A 21747-nucleotide genomic window follows, 5' to 3' on the forward strand; every position below is an offset into this window, starting at 1 on the left:
TAGTACTTGGCTGAAGGCAGCCTTGTCCCCTTAGTTAAATAAATTAGAGTAGAAACAAAGGAATGTGGGGAGTTTATCTGAATAACTTGTTTACTCATGTGGCCCTAAAACTAACCTTTGATCATTCTGGATGGCTCTCTTGGGTGGGGGTGGAGGGAGGTTGACCAGGGGTATTACTCACTAATGGTGTTCGCTTTAGGCCTTGGAACCTGGCTTTTAATCTTTACCATCTAGTGGTGTTGGCTCAAAGCCTCTGTCATTTAATGTGTGCTGAATAAAGGCCAGGAAGGCCAGCATGTCGGGGCTGTTTGCCATTAACTCCTTCAGGTGAGTGGTTTAGACACTCCACCCCACGCATTCACTGAATTTCGTGTCTGAGTGAATGTATTCATTCGATGTGCAGGTAGGGTCTGCAGAGCAGACCCTGGCAGGTGGTGATCCCAACATGATAAGGAATGCTACAAAAGATCACAATGGAACCCCCAAAAACAGAGGTGAAAAGAGAGGGTGCAGTCAGCAAGTCAGTAAGTCATTGGTATCCTCTTGAGATTACCACATCCTAGGGGGATTGTTCAGGCTAGGGTTTCATCATGGGACAACAGTTATCAGCTCAACACTGTTGAAACAGCTGCTTAAAGCTAGCAGAGCCTGTTTCACAGGCTCAATTAAGTGACCTAATGGAAACTGTTGTTTCCCAAAGCCCATGGTTCCCAAAGCCCATGGTTCCCAGGAGAAAGTATGCTAGACACAAAGCTCTGGGAACAAGTGGGGAGAAATCTTAAACAGCATCACGCACAAGGACAACAGGTTCCAATAATGTTATCACCAAGCCAAAATAACAAGAATTGCTACATCTCCCCGTGAGGGGCCTGAACTGGGGTGGAGGTGTGGCCAGTTGGGTGGAAAGCAGTTCAGATAAAAGTACAGGAGCCACTTTAAATAGTAAGATCTGATGGGAAACTGGGAAACTAGGAAACTGAACACAAAGGCAGCCTTCCATGTTGACAAAAACAAGGCCCTCCGGGTACTTGTGCAGGCCAGAGGACTCAAGCAAGGACCTGTGCTGATGCAGCACAGGGTGTAGGAGCACAGGATTGAGGGTCAGACGGCTTTACATCCTGGCTCTGCCCTTTACTGGGTTTGTAAAACTCTGGGTAAATTGTTTGACCTCCCCAACCCTCAGTTTTTTTATCTGTGAAAAAGGATGATCCTTATCTTTGCCCTCTTGCTTGCAGGTTCTTAGCTGAACTTTTAACTTTTCTACAGAAATCAATCTTTCTGGTGACAGCTTCACAGAGCTGTTGTCAGGAAGGCACAAGCAAAAGTCTGTGGGCATATGGCAGGCACGTGGCCCATGGCAGAAAAATGCATTTCTCAGTGTATTGGCCATCTGCCATATCTTTTTATTTTCTGTATATTGATGTTTTGACATCTCTGTCCTTGCTGACCCTAGAGGGACTGCCCTTCCTCGGATTAGCTAATTCCTACAGATAGCAAACAATTTGCTTGCCCTAGAACATGACTTTCATAAGCAAACTGACCAATCCCTTGCTTTTATCCTCACCCACCTCCTTTATCAGGCTCCTGTACTGCAGACCACTGTCCCCCCGCCTTAGTCACCCACAAGCTATGTCCCAGAGCCCTCTGAAATTACTCACACCAATCAATCCTAAGTCAGCCAACCCTGCCTTGCTTACTTCTTCCTGTGGCAGCCATGATAGGGTGTCTTGCCCACATTTCCCCTGCTCCCCTCTAGCTCCTGAGCAACTGGCACTTCCCCATGTGGCCCTATGTGGCGGGCAGTGCCCCCTGCTTCTAGGGATCTGTATGCATAACAAATGTCCCTCTTCCTGATGGTCACTTTTGTGTCTGCATGTCATATCACACTTGAGTAGAACAAACCCCACTTACCCTTCAAACAGCTAGGTGCAGACCAAAACACGCACTCTACACGCTTTGATCCCTCAGCACAATCTGTCAGGTTGGAGCTGTTATATTTCACAGAAGAGGAATCAGAGGTCTGAGTACATTCAGCTGAAAGGGACAGCACCAGGATTCCGAATTCAGGCACGCCTGCTGGACAGCCTGGACTCCCAACCTCCAGCCTACTCTGCCTCAATCATGATTATCCCTGCCTCAGCAGGCAGGCGTGGGGGCAGTCTGGGTCGCAGTGAGCTTCTGTGTGAGAGTAGAGAGAGCTTTGCCTCTGGTCCTGGTCCTGAGCAGCCCCCCGCATTGAAAGCTCTAAGGAGCCACAGAGGAGCTGGACCCTGGGCGGGCAGGCAACCTCTGGAGCGCGTTGTCTTGATGGATGTGAAGGGCCGTGGGGTGGCCCCTGCCAAGAATCCTCTAGCCAGTGACATATTTCCAACCTCTTCCCTTCCCTACCATCTGTCAGTCAAGGTTTTAGGTTTTCAGAAACCAGCTCTGGGTAACTTAAACAGCACTGATTGGAAGACTTTGGGGTGGGGGGGCCGTTCATGGCATTGATAGAGAAGTTGGAAAGCCAAGGTCAGAACCTCCAGTTACCCAAGGGAAGCTGGTAGCTGGGAACATAGCAACATCCCCTTCAGGAACAGTGGGATCAGAGCATTCACCCCAGCACCCCAGGCCCAGGATTGTTGACACCCTTGTGTCACTGTGTCTCTGGGGCACTGACTCAAGAGTAAAAGTCAGTGAGCAGACTTTTGGGGGTGATGGAGGTGTTCACTCTCCGTAGTGATGATTTTAGTGACAGCTTCATGGGTATCTACATGTGCCAAAACAGCACATTTGAACTATTGAAGCTTTGTGGATTATTGCGTGTAATTGTACTTCAATGACGCTATTTAAATAGTATAGTCTGGAGAGAGTCCTGGTGCCTAGAGCTGGGAAGGCAGGGAGGGCCATGGAAGAAGATGAAGTGGGCAAGTGGGGAGCAGAGGCAGACAAGCCAACCACATCCCGTCTCCCCAGCTCCCTGAGAGGTCCTAGACCCCTTTCTGGGTCATGGTTTGTTTTAGTAGCACGTTTAATTTGTAGCTGATGTTAGATTTTGATGGAGTCACCATTTCATCATCCTTCTCTAGTTGACTCCTGTTCTCAGTTGGTCCTCTCACCATCTTCCCCAGGCGCCTCCTTAGGGGAACCTTACCAGTGTTGGGGGGGATTCCTCCATGACGACACTCACCCCTAACTTTAGGAGTGGCTTTGGATGAATCTCCGTGGCTAGAGCTTGTCTAAGCGTTGCTTATAAGGATTCCCCAGAAGCAAGTGTTGAGATGCTCTTGTACTGCAGACCACTGTCCCCCTGCCTTAGTCACCCACAAGCTTTGTAAACTCCCAGGGGACACTGGTAAGAGGATAGCAAAAGGATAGGGAAGGAGGAAGCCAAGCAAGGGGAAACTTTAGGCAAAAGTCCCATGAAGGTGGCTTTACCTAGTGCCACAAGGGAAGCCCAGAGTGTGAGCTGTACATTAGATGCCCCAAGCTGAGGCAAGACTCTCATGTTCCCTGCCCAGCCATTGGGAGAGGAGAAGCATGTCAACCCCCCAGGCACCCCAGCACTCTGCACTTGAGGGCGAAGCCACTACAGCAGCCTACGGTAGCTGTTAGAAGGGGTGAGGGTGCTGGCAATTGAGGTGGAGAGATAATGAAGGGGATCTGGATGGAGCACCAACATTAACCACTACAAGCCAGTATCTCTCTCACAGCTTAGAGAGGCCAGGGCCTGGTAGGCACAGACAATGGAAAGGCAGCCCAGAGCCCCAGGCTTAATGAATGATAGCACAATTCTGTCCCTTCACTGCATGCTTTCACCCTGCAGAGCAAACCAGCCTCAGCTGACACACACCTGACACACTTCCACTGCACGCAACAGAATTGTGGAAGGATCATTGTTCAAGAAACGCTGCACCTTCCATTTTAATTAGGCCTACTCATTTTGTTGCACTACTATCACTCCTGTGACATTCTGCTGGGAACGTTTGGAGTAGCAGCCTGTGGAGCCTGTGAGTTGGGAGGAAGGGGAGGCAGAGTCTGTGAGGCAGGAGTCAGCTGGCTGGCTTCACAGACAGGAACAGGCGCTGCCCAGCAAAACAGAGTGTGAGGACTGGAAAGGCTGCCAGAGGTCATGGAGTCCAAAGGCCTCATTGTACAGATGGGGAAACTGAGGCCCAGAAAGAAGATGCTCTTTATTTATTTATTTAGATGGAGTCTCACTCTCTTGCCCAGGCTGGAGTGCAGTGGTGTAATCTCAGCTCACTGCAACCTCCACCTTGCTGGTTCAAGTGATTTTCCTGCCTCAGCAGTAGCTGAGGATTACAGGCACCCACCACCATGCCCTGCTATTTTTTTGCATTTTTAGTAGAGACAGGGTTTCACTGTGTTAGCCAGGATGGTCTCGATCTCCTGACCTGGTGATCTGCCTGCCTTGGCCTCCCAAAGTGCTGGGATTACAGGTGTGAGCCACCGCGCCTGGCCTCTTCATTTCTTTGGCTTACACTTATGGAGCACCTCTCCATGCCAGGCCTTGCACTAGAAGCTGGGAATAGAACACTAGGATGGAGGAGACTCCAACCTGATTGCTGTTTTAACTTTTTATCTTGAAATAATTATAAATTCACAGGAAGTTGCAAATATCGTACAGCAAGATCCAAGGTACCCTTCACCCAGTTTCCTTCAACAACACCTTAAATAACTTTATTAAAATAGCAAACCTAGGAATTACATTGATACAACCCCACAGATCTTGAGGAACCTCCACCATGGTCAAGACAGAGAACTGTTTCATCGCCCCGGCTTCCCCTTTAGAATTGCTCCCCTGCCTCCGTTTGTGACCCTTGGCAACTGCTGAACTGTCTTCCGTCTCAGTTCTAGCCTTTGAGGTGCTTGCATCCTGGAAGATAGATGCAGGTACAAACAGTAATATAGGACATGTTCTATATACATGTAAATGCCTATATAAATATAGGAATGAAATTACACCATGACACTTGGGGTGCAGTTAATGTAGCATTTCTAGGATGTCTAAATTCCATTGAATGGGGAAGAGAATTGGGATCCTTTCACCATTAAAAAAGAATGGATTGGTGCCGAGTAAGCTGATACAGACTGATCCTCAGAGTAGGCAATAAAAGGCAAAGGGCGAGTTGCGGCCAGGGAGGAGCGGCGGCGGAGGCAGGGCGGGGTGGGCGCCGCCTGTGGAGAGCACTGGGAAGTCGGGCGTGGGGCCGCGCACGGCGGCGGCGGGGCTGCGGCTCAGATTCCTCCATGGACAATGGCAGCCACCACTCAGGCCACAGAAAGGAAGATTGAATCACAGGCTGCTCGCCTGCTTTCCTTCGAAGGTTGAACCGGGATGGCTGAGAGGAAGCTGGCCAACTGCGAGAATACAGCCGTGGAGTTCGGGAACCAGCTGAGGGCAAGGCCATGTGGGAGTACGAGCTGCTGCAGAGGCAGCTGGAGCCCAGCAGGAATTTCTGGATCCTGCGACTGCCCCCGGGCAGCAAGCGGGAGGCCCCCAAGGTGCCTGTGACCTTTGATGATGTGGCCGTGTTTTTCTCCGAGCAGGAGTGGGGCAAGCTGGAGGACTGGCAGAAGGAGCTCTACAAGCATGTGATGAGGGGCAACTACGAGACGCTGGTCTCCCTGGACTATGCCATCTCCAAGCCCGAGATCCTCTCCGATTGAACAAGGGAAGGAGCCCTGCAGCTGGCGCCGCACCGGCCCCAAGATTCCAGATGTTCCTGTGGACCCCAGTCCAGATCTTGAAAGGGGATAGTTTGAATGATGACCAGGTTTGGCTATGAATGCTGAACAGTTAAAGCAAAACGGAAGGAAACCAACCAGAAGCTTCCTTATCTGCCGCTTAAAAGTCCACAGCTAGGTGCTCCAGGCATGGCTTTCCACAGGTTCAAGAAACTGATTTTGGCCGGGCCTGGTGGCTCACGCCTATAATCCCAGCACTTTGTGAGGCCAAGGTGGATGGATCACCTGAGGTTGGGAGTTTGAGACCAGCTTGACCAACATGAAAAAACTCTGTCTCTACTCAAAATACAAAAAAAAAAAAAAAAAAAAAAAAAAAGTATTAGCCGAGTGTGGTGTCACATGCCTGTAATCTCAGCTACTCGGGAGTCTGAGGCAGGAGAATCTCTTGAACCTGGGAGGCAGAGGTTGCAGTGAGCCGAGATCATGCCATTGCACTCCAGCCTGGGCAACAAGAGCGAAACTCTGTCTCAAAAAAAATAAAAAGAAGCTGATTTCTCCTTTCTGACTGTCTGGCTGGCTTGTCTTTCATTCCAGCATGCCAATGGGTGACCACATTAGCATCTCATCTGGAGGACAGGGACGGGAAAGGGTCAAGTACCCAAGTTCTAAGCCAACGCTCTAAGTGTTTGTGAAACTGGAACAGCAGAAGCCACTTCTTAAGAAATTTAAGTGTTTGTGGGTACATACTGGGTGTGTACATTTACAAGGTATATGAGCTGTTGTGAAACTGGCATGCAGTGTGAAATCAGCACATCGTGGGGAATGGGGTATCCATCCCCTCAAACATTTATCCTTTGAGTCACCAATGCCACTTTTTGAAGGGGAGTAAAAAGTATGAAATAAAAAGTTCACATGTCTTGTTAACAAAAGGAATCTGCTTTAATGAATAGGAAACTATGAAGCACAGCACTGAAAACATTTCTGTTCAGGCCACTACATCTTATACTAATAAGGAAGGTCACAAGATACAGAATATTTTCAACTCAGGAGAGTAGAGCAAAGCACCATTTGCTAAATGATCAAATTAGACAGAGCCTCACGTGACACTACACTTGACCAGGCTCTGTCTTCAGTGCCTACTTCCCTGCTGTGTTTTCCTGCCATTCAGTGTAGAGATAGTAAGACTTTCTTGCTTTCAAATAGTTTTATTGCAAGAACCTGTTTTGTTTATTTTGTTTTGTTTTTAAAGTATAGCTGAACAGAAAAAACCTGTTTTCAATTTATCTAAAATATAAACTTCTGTTGTTTTTATATAAATTTGAAGAATTATTAAATGTATTTTAGTTTTTAAAAAGGTTCATGAAACAGGATTACTGTAAGGGATACTAAAAGTCATGAATTGTACTTCTGAATTCTATGCTGTATTGCTGAACCTCCATGAATGTTGAGATTTTGTACCAAAAAAGCCGTTTGTTCTCCAAAGCATACAACACCATCACATCCTTTAGTTTTCGAGACAGTTGATATAATTGAGTGATCCCTTCTGCAGAAGTTTGCTTTTAAAGCTTAAATATGATGTAAAATTGCCTTTGATAGAACATCTATACACAACGTGGAACTATATACTTTCACCTGTTGACATTTCATCCTCTGCAAACTTGGCCTCATAAGGGCTCACTCACTGAGCCATAGATCCTGGTGGTTTATCTTGGAAATAGAAGAACAATACCCCTATCCCAGGGAGAATGTCTAGATCAAGAAGTTGAAAAATTAAGACAGCTAGGAAATGCTAAAGCAGCATTTTTTCTTGGAAGATGCTCTTCTGGTCCAGTTTTAAGTGCTGTACACGTAAGTGTGAAAGGAATATCCATCTTGGGGCCCCCAAATCACTAAAGGGAAAAGTCAAGCTGGCAACTGCTTCGGGCAAATCTGCCTCCCATTTTATTCAAAGTCATCCCTCTGCTGACTGAGATAAATCTGTATCTGATTGCCTCCTTTAGAGAGGCTCATCAGAAATGCAAAAGAATACAACCGTTTGTCTCTTATTTACCTGTGACCTGAAAGTCCCCTCTCAGTTTGCAGTTGTCCTGCCTTCACCTGGAGTTGTCCCACCTTCACCTGGATTTGTCCCACCTTTCTGGACTGAACTGAACAAGTGTACATCTTACACATATTGATTGATATCTCAGGTGTCTCTAAAATGTATAAAACCAAGCTGTGCCCCTGCCATCTTGGGCACAGGTTGTCAGGACTGCCTGAGGCAGTGTCACAGACACGTATCCACAGCCTTTGCAAAATACACTTTCCCAATTAACTGAGACCTTTCTCTAGATATTCCAGGTTTGCATAAGGAGGAATAAGAAGATGCAGAGTGGGAACAAGGCAGCCTTAGGCTAAGGAGGCTTCTTGGAAGCTCTGCTAAAGTGGGCTCTTGCCCTTAGCTATGGTCTAGAGCCCCCTGGGGAGATTTTACCATGCCTGGGCCCCACCCCAGATGTTCTGATTTAATTGGTCTGGGGTGGGGCCTGGGAAATGGTACTTTTAGGGACTCTTCAAGTGATTCTAATTTATATCTGGGTTTTAGAACCACCATATTCTATCCTCACCATTTGCTGGTTCCAGAAAAAAATCTTCACCCTAGTGTCTAATAAGAAGTTAAAATATAGGCACCTATTTAAAATGTCAAAATTGAAAATGCAGAGGGGGTATCTGGAATTCAACCGGGGTCCTATTGGTTTGCAGTTCAAAGCACTCTACCCTGAGCTATACCCCCTCCTGCTGTTGTGGGGGTCAATTAATGTCTTTGACTTGTAGGGTCACACCCTGATGACCAGTAACCTGTGACCCACCACTTCACAATGGAAGCTCCCAGGAGCTGCCTGGCCTACCTCACTGAAAACTCATTGACCTTGTATATAACAAGAGGCAGTCCCCTTCCTCAAATACCCCGGAGCCTGTGTCTTCCCTGCCTTGAGTCCTTGGCTGGGGACAGCAGCCTGGAAAAGCACTGCCACTGGCTGCTAGAGTGGCCCTCAGAGTCAGTGTCCAGCGCCTGTCATGGTGGGTACCTACAAGAGAAACTCCGTGTGACCGAGGTGTCTGTTCTAACACACCTAATGACAGAGTTGGGCCTCTCCTCTCCCAGTTTTCCAATACAAATACAATCTAGGACAGAGGATGATTCTTCCAACTTCACTTTTTCAATTAATGTTAATGGAGAATGATAGAGAAGGAGCAACTCCAAGAAATAGTGAGAAGTTAGTAGCTGCGTGATTTCAGAATCCCCTAAAGCCTTAAAAGGGCCAACCTTAACATAGTTTTGAGGACCAAAATGTGTTGCTAGAGAACAACCCCACTTGACTTGGTTTTTTTTAAGTGACGGTATTTTCCTGTCATCCAGGCTGGAGTACAGTGAAACAAATAGAGCTCACTTCAACCTCCCAAGTAGCTGGGACCACAGGTGTGTGCCGCCGTACCCAGCTAATGTGTTTTTATTTTTTTGTAGAGATGAAGTCTCACTCTGTGGCCCAGGCTGATCTCAAACTCCTAGCCTCAAGCGATCCTCCTGCCTTGGCCTCCCAAAGTGCTGGGATGACAGGCATGAGCCACTGTGTCCAGCCTCCCACGTGACCTTTTCTGATGGTAGACAGAGCCCTGTCCCATCTAGAAGTAACACTTGGGTTAGCACCTTTTCACCTCAGCTATGCTGAGGCCCCTTTTCTGCTCTTCTCACAGGAGCTGGTAAACTTTCTCTTCTGCAAACTGCCTTTTCCTCCTACTGGAATTTTCTCCTTTACCCACAGGCCTTTGCCTTGTATTTTTGGCAACCTTCTTAGACATCAACAAGCAGCTCCTGGCTCAAGAGCCTGGGGGAACACTGGCTTCCGCAGTGATTTCTATGATAATGTTAAAATCCTCTGGCTTTCCTTTTTGGCAGTAGGGTGGACTGCCAAGGAACATGCAAAGGATTGATGAGCCTGCAAGAGCACAGAATGCCCTGCTGGCAGGGCTGGGCAGCAGCCTGAATCCAGGAAATCTGGGACATCTCTGGATTCTGGTGGCCCAGATGTCAGTAGTACAATGATAAATAGGCATTTCTAGGAAGAAGTCTTAGGCCCCACACATGGTGAGAAATCACGAATGAGACTGCCTTGCAGAAAGACAGGCTACAAAAAGGGTTGAGCTCTTAAGGAAGGAGTGAAGAGAAGACAGGAAAAAGAAAACCAGTCCTGAGAATCCCTAGCCGCGGGATCCCTATACTGACTGACTGGGGTTTAGTGGACCCTGAATTGACAGTCTTTGTTGGATCTGAAAAACCACAGGCAACTTATTTCAAGTTGGAGTTGGGAGTGTAGTGCCATAGGCTCCTGGCCAAATGAAACTGCTCCCCAGACTGCATCAGGTACCAAGCTTCAAAGAATTCCCATCGATAAGAGTTTGGACAGATACAAGCCTGGGAGAAGTAGCGCTGCATGGATACCAGTGGTGTGGATTGTGAAGCCAGACAGTCTGGGTTCGAGGCCTGCCTCTGCTAGAAGGCCTTGGGCAGGTCACTGCCCCTCACTTTCTTCAGTTGTGTCACCTGTGAAATGGGGGTATTAAGAGTGTATACTTGATGGATTGTTTGTAGATTAAATAAGTTAATCCATATAAAGCACCTAAAAAAAAAAAAAAAAGGCAAAGGGCAACATACTCGTGTGTGTGTGTGTGTGTGTGTGTGTGTGTGTGGTTAGGCAGCTTTGTAATTGTACATAATCATGTATCTGTATATGAAAAACCCTGCTAATGGTGTTACCTCTGCAAAGTGAGACCAGGACCTGAAGAAGGAGGGAGACCCTCTTTTCCTTGTTTATTCTCTTGTGTTGTTTCAGTTTTCACCATGTACATGACTTATTTTTATTAAAAGAAGATTAAGTCCTGTTTGGACCCTCTTTAAGAAAGATTGACTAGAAGTCTTGTATCATCATATCCTTGAATTCTCCTGGGTTTGTCAAAGGCACCCCATGGACTTAGCCACCTGGAAAGGGGTTCTGCAGCTTCTGGTTGCCATGACAGCTGTTGCTCCTGGTGAACACAAGATGCAGACCCAGGCTTCCCAGTTCTGTGTGCAGCACCCCACACCAACCTGGGTCCCAAATGTTGAGATAATGTCTCTTGCAGTGCCAGTGTGTTAATGTCACACTATAGCATTACTTTAGGAAGAAAATACGTTCAGCACTCTGTGCTATGTGCTATACACTTGTGAGAAGCAAATGTTCATTACCTAAAAACATCTTTACCCTCTACCTTGCAGTACTGTCTTTATTCTCATTTCCCTCTGGGATAATCTGGCTTAACTGCTTCCAGTGGTCTCTAAACACAGTCCTGTTTAGAGGTTGTCTTCAGGGCTGACCGTTCTCACACCAGGGCCTCTCTATGCCCACTCAACTTCCTCTCTCAGACCCAGAAACAGGAAGAATTGTCTATTCCTCCATAGAGGGCTGGAGAATCCTTGCTGCCTCTAGGAAGAAAATCGTGCTACCCTCCGGATAGAAGTCTTCAGAGAGATTAGACTGTCAATGCTTCTCATCAGACATCAGGTCTACGATTATGTTAATGCCAGAGACGTATAATGAGGCATGTCAGACTCCCCCACTTTACAGCATGGCTTGATCCAGTCTCTCAGGTTAAATTTTAAAAGTGCCCTGGCAGAGGAAAAAGTCCATTCAGATGGTTGGGGAGCCTCTGAATTTTATTTTTGGTTACAGCCTAGAGGCCTATTCTGGGTGTAAGGGCTCTTCGACCCTTTTATGGGTGGGGCTCTCGAGCAGGGAGCAGGAGCAGGGCCTAGAGGAATTCCTTTCTAGGCTTGCATTCAGAAGCTGTTCCACAGACTCTGTCTCTGTGGCCCTTCCTGCTTTTCTACTTAAAAATAGTCCTTGCAGGGCTTTGGCCAGATCAAAGGGACAGACACTGCTGGAACTTGTTGGCCAGAGGCTGTGTCCCTGTTAACTCTTGCCTGCTGGCTACAAGCGGGTTATGCTGGGTCCTACAGGGAGTGATAATTCTAAGCATTGTGAGAGCTGGAAGCACATCTCCCTTAATTATTGATTTATCCTTGGAATGGCAGAGAACATTTCTTAAATGAATGCATGAATGAGATCGTGAATGGACAGAGGCGGTTCCTGCCTGTCTAGAGCTGACAGGCTAGCTGGGGAGTCGAGGTACACACACGTAAAGTATAATGATGACCCAAGGACCAAGTTACTACACAGAGCAAGAGCACAAGATGTTGACGACAGCACAGCATGTCAGGTCACATTTGTGATGCAAATAGTAAAGGCTGCAGGAATTTATTGTAACTCAGGGCTGGAGGTAGCAAGAGAGGCCTCCAGGAGGAGGTGGGCTTTGAGCTGACACTTGAGTGCTGAGAGCCCTCAGAGGCATCCCACAGGACAGGCAGTCACCAACCTGCTCTGGGAGTGAGCAAGGCAGGTTAACATAGAGGCTGTGTCTCTGCCATAGGCAGAAGGGAGAATGAACAGATGCTAGTGGGGCTGAGTGTTGTGGTCCAGGCTGGGCCCCTCAGCGCACTCTGTGAGCTGACTCACTGACTCACCCGCTCTGTCTCCAGTTTCTCTGTCTGACAAATGGAGCCTCAGAATATCTACCTGCTTGGGGTGTGGTTGGGATTTCTGGGATGTGTTTGCATATGCACTTTGCAACTGAGAGCTGTCTTCTTGCTCAGGGGATCACTCACCTTGACCCCAGAGCTCCCTGCAGAACCTTCTCCTGAAGCAGACAGAATTTTTGCCATTTCCCTATTTTCCTCAAGATGAAGGACAGTGATCTAGGGCACAGGAAACTGACTGGAACCAAAGCAGTAGCTGCCGAGGGAGCCGCTACTGCCAGCCAAGCTCTCAGGGGATACAAGAGGAAGAAGAATGTTCCAGCCTTTCAGGGCTTAAACACAAGATAAGAAAAAACTGATGAAAACTTAATTTCCTCTGAAATCTTGTGTATAAGTTCAAAATAATAACAGAACTAGCCTGGAATGATCTTAGAGAATCTTACCTGCTCTGTTTTCCATGAGAAGGTCATTTGAGGGGGCAGGGATAGGTCACATTTCATTTCATTACAATAATCCCTAGTTACATCTCCAGAAAGACAGAGCTTCTGCTTAGTCTTTGACCACAAAGGATGCCACACTGGTTGTCAGACCTCCACAAGGAAAATTCTCTTCGGCAATTTGCCAGCAAACAGCTCCTGTTGAGTCTCCCAGACAATGACAACTTTTTGGGCTTAAAAAAAAAATATGCTGGCCAGGCTTGGTGACTCATGCTTAATCCCAGCACTTTGGGAGGCTGAGGCAGGTGGATCACTTGAGGTGAGAAGTTCGAGACCAGCCTGGTCAACATGGTGAAACCCCATCTCTACTAAAATTACAAAAATTAGCTGGGCGTGGTGGTGGGTGACTATAATCCCAGCTACTTGGGAGGCAAAGGCAGGAGAATTGCTTGTACCTGGGAGGCGGAGGTTGCGGTGAGCCAAGATCGTGCCACTGCACTCCAGCCTGGGTGACAGAGTGAGACTCCACACCCCCACCCCTCAAAAAATATATGTCTATATATATTCCTATGTCTGCTCTTACACAGTGTCCAGAGGCAGGGAGCACAGGAAGAAAATCTCCATTGAGCAGATGAAGTACTGAGTCTGGTAAAGAGAAGGTAACTTTGCCCAGATCATGCAGTGAGTTAGCAGCCTAGGAGTGGAAGCAATCTCTCTGGATTGCTCCTTAGAACTGGACAGGGGCATTGTAAGCAGTTGACTGGAGTCAGAGCATCCTCTGTAGGGTACTGATGCAGCTAGCCCACTTCATGTACCTAATAGCAATTGTGTGACTACTATAGTCCAGCAACTGTTTGTCAAAAGAAAGCCTTAGGTGAATTAAATTTAACAGAGTTTAATTGAGCAAAGAACAATTCATTAACTGGGCAGCCCCTGAGCCAGAATACAACTAGGAAGACTCTAGTACTGCTATATGTTTGAAGACTAATGGACAGGATAAGGAGCATGAGATTCAGAAAACAGAAATGAGGTACAGAAACAGCTGGATTGCTTATAACTGGGAGTTTGCTTTTCTTGAATAAGGTTTGAACCCAAACTCAGTTATAGTTGGCCATTGGTCAAGAGTTTTTTTAACCCACATTGGCCCTTTGTCTTCTGTCTATCAGGGCATAAAGATATCCATGTATAAGGATAGCTGTGAAATCCCCTGCAAAGAAAAGTATACCCCATGAGTGAACACAAGAGACCCCCTTTTTAGTTCTATTGTTCATAGAGAGATAAGCAAGGAAAAAAAAATGAGAGACAAGAGTCCTGTGATAGCAGAGAAGCCTTGACCCATGATCTTGGGAAAAGGCTGTCCATGTCTAGGTTGCTGTCTGCTTCTAGTGAGAAACTTCTGTTTAGCTTTACCTTAATGTCTCCAATGGGTGTACAGTTACAAGAATCTGGATGGGTCCTTCTGAGTTGTGAGATTATGTACCCAAGGGTTAAGGTCCTGAAGTTTTTTTTTTTTTTTTGCAGTGTGGGTAGGGCAGACTTTCTGTGATGTCATTTTCAGAAGATCCAATCTCTGGATTCTAGGTTGTGAAGGGTTTGATTGTCCATGTTTCCTGAGGACCATGAAAAGCTGCTTTTATCTGGTGAAAATATACTTTGTCACAATGTAGTAAAGCCTTGCAGCATTTAGTCAGATCAGAGTTTAGTAGCAGAAGATACATGAAATTCTATTACTAGGTGCATAGGCATTACAGTGACTATTCCACTGGAAGTGGATCTGATCGTCATCAATCCACAATACCTTCAACCAAGGCAATCCAATCAATTCAGCTGGGTTTGCCTAATGCTATTGTATCTATAATACCTTATTTAACTATTTCACAACTTGTCTAGTGAAGCAGGTACCTCTATCGCTGGAGATTTGTCCAGGAATACCCCATAAGGAAAACACATTTAGCTACTGCTTATACATCATCTCTCTTGCATAGGAAAGTTTTTATATAATCAGAAAATAGGCATTGAAAGTGATGAATGAAATCCCTCTATAAATGTTTAAATGGCCAACCAGATAAACATATATACATATATGTTTAATTTGGATTATTTTGTCTCTTCCATGTTGAGTCATGGAATGCAGAACTTTTAATAATGGAAGCTTTAAGGGCTCAGGAAGAACCAGGTGGCTGTCCAGGCTCTCCATTAGGCCCTGCTTAATGTTGGACTTATATCCTCTTAAATATCAATTTTGTTTCTACAATCTAGGTGCATAGCACTGTTTATTAGATGGGTTATCATAAGTAATTTGGCTTGGACCATGGAGTTTATTTAAATTGTACATCTAAACAACTTTGGTACTGCTTGATTTAGCATGAAAATCTGGCAGGGTGTTTTCTTGGTATTCGATTAATTCTTGTCCTGCTTGCATTAGCAGTTTTATAAACCAGCTCCTTTCTTGGAGTTCTGGGAATTCTTACCCAGTCCAAATGATATGATCCTAAAATGACCAAAAACCTGTATTCAAGAGTGCTTTTCAGGGTACTTCTCATCCTTTTTATGAACCTCCTTGAAGACACAATGATCTAGGATTTTACTTTGCTTGTGAAGGGTTTGCAGAAGCTGCATCAGAATTAAGCAACTAACTGTAAAAATGACTTCAAATGGTCATAGTGAAAGACACAATAGACAAAGAAATTTGGTCATTTTTGTGACCTACAATAATTTGACGTAACTATAATTGTAAGTATACCCAGATATATCAGATTTTTAGGAATTCCATATAATTTTATAATATATATTAATAACACATTTATAAAAATAGAGTTTGAAGAAGATTAAACATCATTTCTTATTTGACAATGCTTCCCCTGAAATTTAATATATCAACTAATCCTGTTTATCTCTTTGTTGGATGCTTCAGGGGCTCTCTGTAGCAACACAAAGTTAATTTGAAGCCAACAATGAAGACTTAATTTTAAATTTGATTTTGGGAAATCTATCAAATATGTAGAAAGTTTAAAACAATCAAAATAGGATCACAGGCCACTATAAATTGATAGTTATTTATTTAGCCAAAGTGATAATTAAAAGACTTTACAAAGCAAAAACCGTTATTCTTTAATAAAGAGGAGACTCAGTTTTCTAATCAAAATACCCAAAAAAGACAGCATGAGACAGAATATTTCTTTTCTTCTCTCCTCTTTCCCTCTCTCTTTTTTCAGTTTACAAAAAAGTGAACAAAAATATTTTACTATGACTTATTAATACTACATGAAATTTTTGTTTAAAAGGGAAACTTGAATTTTACTTTTGTATTTATGTATTATTAACACTAAAGTTCATTTTAATAAACTTTATAAATAAATCTAATCTTAGTTAGCTTTAACCACATCAGATTTTTATAAGCCTTTTATAATCTCTTATAATTTTTAAAATATCTTCTCTTCTTAATTTTTTGTATTTAGCTAGTGTTATCTAATTTTTAAATTTGAAACAACTTTTAAGTAACTTTTAAACCAGAAAAAATTATTGTCTTAACAAACATATTTTATGCCTTTATAACTTTTTATTGAAACCATGTCTTTCTATTGTTGATACGCTTGTATACAAAATTGTTTTTCTTATATCTAGTGATTCTGATTACATATATTATCTATAATTTTAACTCAGTAATCCTAATTTATAGTAAAATTCTAGGAAGTAATTTTGAACTGTCTTATGTCAGTATTTGTAGATGAAAACCATTTTATAATTTTTTAGAAAGATGTTTCTTCAAATTACTGTTTATTAGAAAATCTAAATATATTTAGCTTTGTAATACCATATAAAAATAAGTTGCAAAAATATATAAACTTCAGCTTATGTTTAATTAATATTTTGGTATTTTAATCTTCTTAAAATGACTCATTTTATAATGATCTATTATCTAATATAACTTTAATACTTTAAGTTATTGAAAACAATTTTGAAACTATGACACAGGTACCCTCCCTAATGTCTTTTTTAGTCATCCTGGTCTCCAGTAGCTACATAGCACCCAGGATGGCTATAAAGGGGAGCGCCTGAGTCCTGAATTTATATACCAAGTAGAGTTCAGGACAGAAGACATTACTGTGAAGACAGTACTTGGAGGGTCAAACCCCTCCCAGAATAGCCAGGAGGCAAAGCTGGGGCAGAGAAGAAGGGGCCATATTAAGTTAGATTCTGCCTTGTAGCTGCTGGTCTAGGCACTGAGAACATGTTCCCAGACCTTACCATTACCACCTATTTAGATCCAGGTGCTTAAAACTCAAAATTTAAGCTCACAGTTGAACAAGTATCAAAAGTATTACAGAAGCAGTAATAGTATGACCTTAAAACATGTAACAAAGACAGCATAAGCCTGTCTGACCAGTAAACCCAGGCAAAAATGTCTGAATTATATTTAACCAATAATTTTGGATCCATTTCTATTTTACCAATATTTTAAATCTAACTTTATTTATCAAATATTATTATATACACATATCACATCGTGACAGTCATACAAACACAAATAGAAGCACATCTTATAGCTTTTATAAGTAATTCTTACTTGCCAGCTTTTAAATAGTTTTTTTCACATTTAGACTATTAATCTTTTAATTACTTGTTTTATTGCCCTAACCAATTATTAGCTGTGCAACAATTTGCCTTTTAAAAAGATGACTCACAGGTGAAACAAGGTAGAAAATGTCTATCTCAAAAGAATAGAGCTATGACTTTGGGCTTAAATATTGTACCATCATTTGCTTAAACCAAGGAAAAAAGTTTGCATGTAAAGGCCCAGTTAAGACAAAATGGCCAAGATAAGTGCCATAACTAACATCTGTTATGGAAACTTCAAACAGTGGCAAGAGTTTCTAGTGACCCAATCCTCCCTGCCACACACTTTACAAATAGAAATTTCCTTTATAGATTTAAATTTCCTCTATAAAAGTGTTTAAAGATAGCCAGTTAAATGCCAGAAATATGTATTTTAGTTCAATAGGTGGTCTTCTAAACTTAGCTGTTGTTTGTTAGCTAAAATTACTGAGTTTAGGGCGAAGTCCATTAAGAAATAGGGCATAGAAATCATTATCCCTGGACTCAGCATGGATAGATCTGGAAAAGAAGTGAGCCTACTTTACATGTGCACATGTCTTTTATAAACACTTTATTTAGAATAAAGCTGTAACCAATCCAGCTGTGTCTGTATCTCACTTCCATTTTCTGTATATCGCTTTTCTTTGTCCATGAATCTTCTTTGACCATATGACAGTACCAGAATCTCTCTGAACCCATTCTGCTTTGGAGGCTGCCCAATTTGTAAATCATTCTTTGCTCAATTAAACTCTATTAAATTTAATTTGTCGAAGGTTTTTCTTTTAAAAGATGGTGTCAGAAGTAGGATCCAAAGTAGTGCTCCCAGCAACCCCTGGGAGCACCAGGTGACCAAGTGTAGTACTCACCAGACTCTTTCTGCCCATTACTCTCTCACAGCGACTGGAGATCATGGGTAAGTTCTTGCTCAGATTCCAAAGCTGCATGGATTTGTGTTTTGAACCATCTGACTTTATTTGAGCAAATCTTTTATTTAAGCTGGGTTTGGAAGTTGTGACAAAAACTGGACTGGGTCCAAGAATGGATTAGATTTCATAATTAACTTCATGTATTCAGTTAGAGGCCTCAGATATCTGACTGGGTCAGACAGAAACTGGCAGTAAATGATAATACTGCTGAGAGTACAAACTTCAGCTTTCAAAAATCCACAGGGATTTGTGTTCCATCTCCTTTGTTTTGTTTCCTTGCATGCTCAAGTAGAAAAAAGTATTAGCTAAGTTGATCATTGGCTAAGTAGACCTGAGAGCCAAAACCAAGATTCAAGGTAAAAATGGGATCTCTAATTTCTGTAAAACTAAATATACTACCTTCTGGCTATGCCTATCTACACATATGTAAGTGTTAGGCCCTGGAAGCAGTAGACTCTTACAAAAATGGCAGAATCTTTAAAAAGGTAATTTAAAATTACAGCAGAATGTTCCAAATGAACATCACCACAGCTTAAGAAATGCAATTAAAACTGAGGGGCCCCAGATTAGTCTCCTCCAGGGTACCTATTAAGGTACAGGATGCCTATTGATGTACAGAAGAGATTTCAGTATTTTTCTTCCCTCTTTTAAAAAGTCTCTTTACAGAAGGCAAATGAAAAGCTTAAGTGACTGACAATAAAAATCGGATCTGCTACTCTTTGGCTTAGTTACTGTCCCACTCCAAAGATTAAAAAAACAACAACTATTCTGGCCTGGTGCAGTGACTCACACCTGTAATCCCAGCACTTCGGGAGCCTGAGGCAGGCGGATCACCTGAGGTCGGGAGTTTGAGACCAGCCTGGCCACCATGGTGAAACCCCGTCTCTATACTAAAAATAAAAAAATTATCAAGGCATGGTGGCATGCACCTGTAATCCTAGCTACTCGGGAGGCTGAGGCAGGAGAATCGCTTGAACCTAGGAGGCGTAGGTTGCAGTGAGCCAAGATTGTGCCACTGCACTCCAGCCTGGGTGACAGAGTGAGACTCAGGCTAAAAAAAAAAAAAAAAAAAAAATTAGGAGTGGGCCGGGCGCGGTGGCTCAAGCCTGTAATCCCAGCACTTTGGGAGGCCGAGGCGGGTGGATCACGAGGTCAAGAGATCGAGACCATCCTGGTCAACATGGTGAAACCCCGTCTCTACTAATACAAAAAATTAGCTGGGCATGGTGGCGCGTGCCTGTAATCCCAGCTACTCAGGAGGCTGAGGCAGGAGAATTGCCTGAACCCAGGAGGCGGAGGTTGCGGTGAGCCGAGATAGCGCCATTGCACTCCAGCCTGGGTAACAAGAGCGAAACTCCGTCTCAAAAAAAAAAAAAAAAAAAAAAAAAGGAGTGAAGATTGGGTCCAACTTTCAAAGGTCAGATAAAAGAACAGGATTTATCAATAAGTAAGCACATTGTGAGGAGACAGTGAGTTAGAGGGAAAGCCAGAGAGGGTGGGATCCTGGAAGTCAAGTGAAGACAGTGGTTCAAGCAGGAAAGACTACCTGCCTCTGTCGAATGCTGCTGAGCATTGAGAATGACTGCTGTGCTTTGGCCAGAGGAGGTTATTGGTAATCTTAGAAAATAATGTTTTGAGGACAGACTCTCATTGGAGTGGGTTCCAAAAATTTCAAAAATTGGCCAGGTGTGGTAGGTGTCACCTATAATCCAAGCACTTTGGGAGGCCAAGGTGGGTGGATCACTTGAGCCCAGGAGTTCCAGACCAGCCTGGGCAACATGGTGAAACTCCATCTCTACCAAAAATACAAAAATGTAGCCAGTCTCATAACCTGGTCTCTACATAAATAAATAAATAAATAAATAGATTTAATTTTTTTAAATTTAATTAGAAAGTGACGTGGAGACAGCATTAGCAATATTTTCAACAAGTTTTGCTATTAAGGCAGGCAGGGAAATTGGACAATCACTGGCAAAAGAATGATCCAGCAGAGAAGGGAGAAATGATGCAGAAGCAAGGGGGTGGTTGTGAGCTCCTGGAGTGGGTGAGGGAGTGCAGGCTCCAGGGCACCAACAGTGGAGCTGGCTCAGGGAGGGCACAGACAGGGGCCCATCATCCTCCCTGCATTTGTTCACTCATTTCTACAGGTCATCTACCTTTCCTGGTGCATCCTGGCAGGTGAAAGCGACGTAGCAACATCTCCACCTGACAGCAAGACTCAGGACTTCAATTAGGGCTGAGAATCGACAAGTAATCTAGCGGAGGGCTAGAGCGAAAACGTGCCCTGCCTTTGGGGAAAAAAATGTAGGAAAAAAAGCACTTTATTAAAAAACAACAACAACAACAACAAATTTGGAGCATGGCTAGGGATTTTAAAAAACCATCTGTCTCCCAGCACTTTGGGAGGCCGAGGCGGGTGGATCACGAGGTCAAGAGATCAAGACCATCCTGGTCAACATGGTGAAACCCTGTCTCTACTAAAAATACAAAAAAATTAGCTGGGCATGGTGGCGTGTGCCTGTAATCCCAGCTACTCAGGAGGCTGAGGCAGGAGAATTGCCTGAACCCAGGAGGCGGAGGTTGCGGTGAGCCGAGATCGCGCCATTGCACTCCAGCCTGGGTAACAAGAGCAAAACTCCGTCTCCAAAAAAAACCATCTGTCTTCTCTACAGTAAAATACACTCCACTTCACCCAAGAAATGAAGAAAAGAGGATTTCATGGTTTTCTTCCTTCCACAATGATGTTTTATTTATTTAGTAATCAGATAAAGGCAAATAAGAGCAGGAAAATATTTTGTGCCTAATGGGACTATTATTTTTAAATGTAATTTCTAATGTTACTAGATGTTTGGCAAAACAGGCATTCTCTTAGAACATGGCAGGGAGTGAAAATTGGCTCACAATTCTCGGAAAGCTATTTGGCTATATCAAAAGGCTTCAGAAAGTACATACTTCCTGGTTTAGTGGTATTACTACATTGTGCAACCGTCACTACCATCTATCTTCAGAACTCTTTTCATCTTGGAAACCTAAAACTATACCATTAAACCTTAACTCCCCATTCCCCTCTCCCCTCGGTCCCTGGTAACCACCATTCCAGGTACTCATATAAGTTGAATCATACAATATATTTTCGTGACTGGCTGTTTTACTTCAGTGCTGCCCATTTTATAAGTTCTTAGTCTTTTTTTAATGCATGGTTTTTCTTTCTTTTTTGAGGATTCTAAACATGCTTCAAGTCTTTGATTTTCACTTCTTCAGGTATGAATTCTTCTCCCTATTACTGGTTTGATTGGCTTTCTTAGCATTCTTTATTTTCTTTTTCAGCTCTTTTGGAATGCCAGCTTACTGGTTCACCTTGAATGGGAATTGTGTGATTTTTACTCTTTTTTGTGCTTGTAGAAATTTTTCTAATTTTTAAATAATAATAATAATTTTTTAAAATCGAGGTGGGGTCTCACTCTGTCACCCAGGCTGGAGTGCAGTGGCA

The 21747-nt window shown here is 43.7% G+C and overlaps 1 protein-coding gene and 1 pseudogene across 2 annotated transcripts in view; both read left to right on the forward strand.

Moving 5' to 3' along the window:
• Positions 1-21747, forward strand: part of LOC105716591 (sperm equatorial segment protein 1-like) — a 110988-nt gene that overhangs the window by 51972 nt on the left and 37269 nt on the right. The window lies entirely within an intron of this gene.
• LOC105716624 (zinc finger protein 746-like) lies at positions 296-5761 on the forward strand (annotated as a pseudogene).

The sequence above is a fragment of the Aotus nancymaae genome, unplaced genomic scaffold (genome assembly GCF_030222135.1).
Source record: "Aotus nancymaae isolate 86718 unplaced genomic scaffold, 86718_ANA_hifiasm-v0.15.2.pri h1tg000003l, whole genome shotgun sequence".
Lineage (NCBI taxonomy): Eukaryota > Metazoa > Chordata > Mammalia > Primates > Aotidae > Aotus > Aotus nancymaae.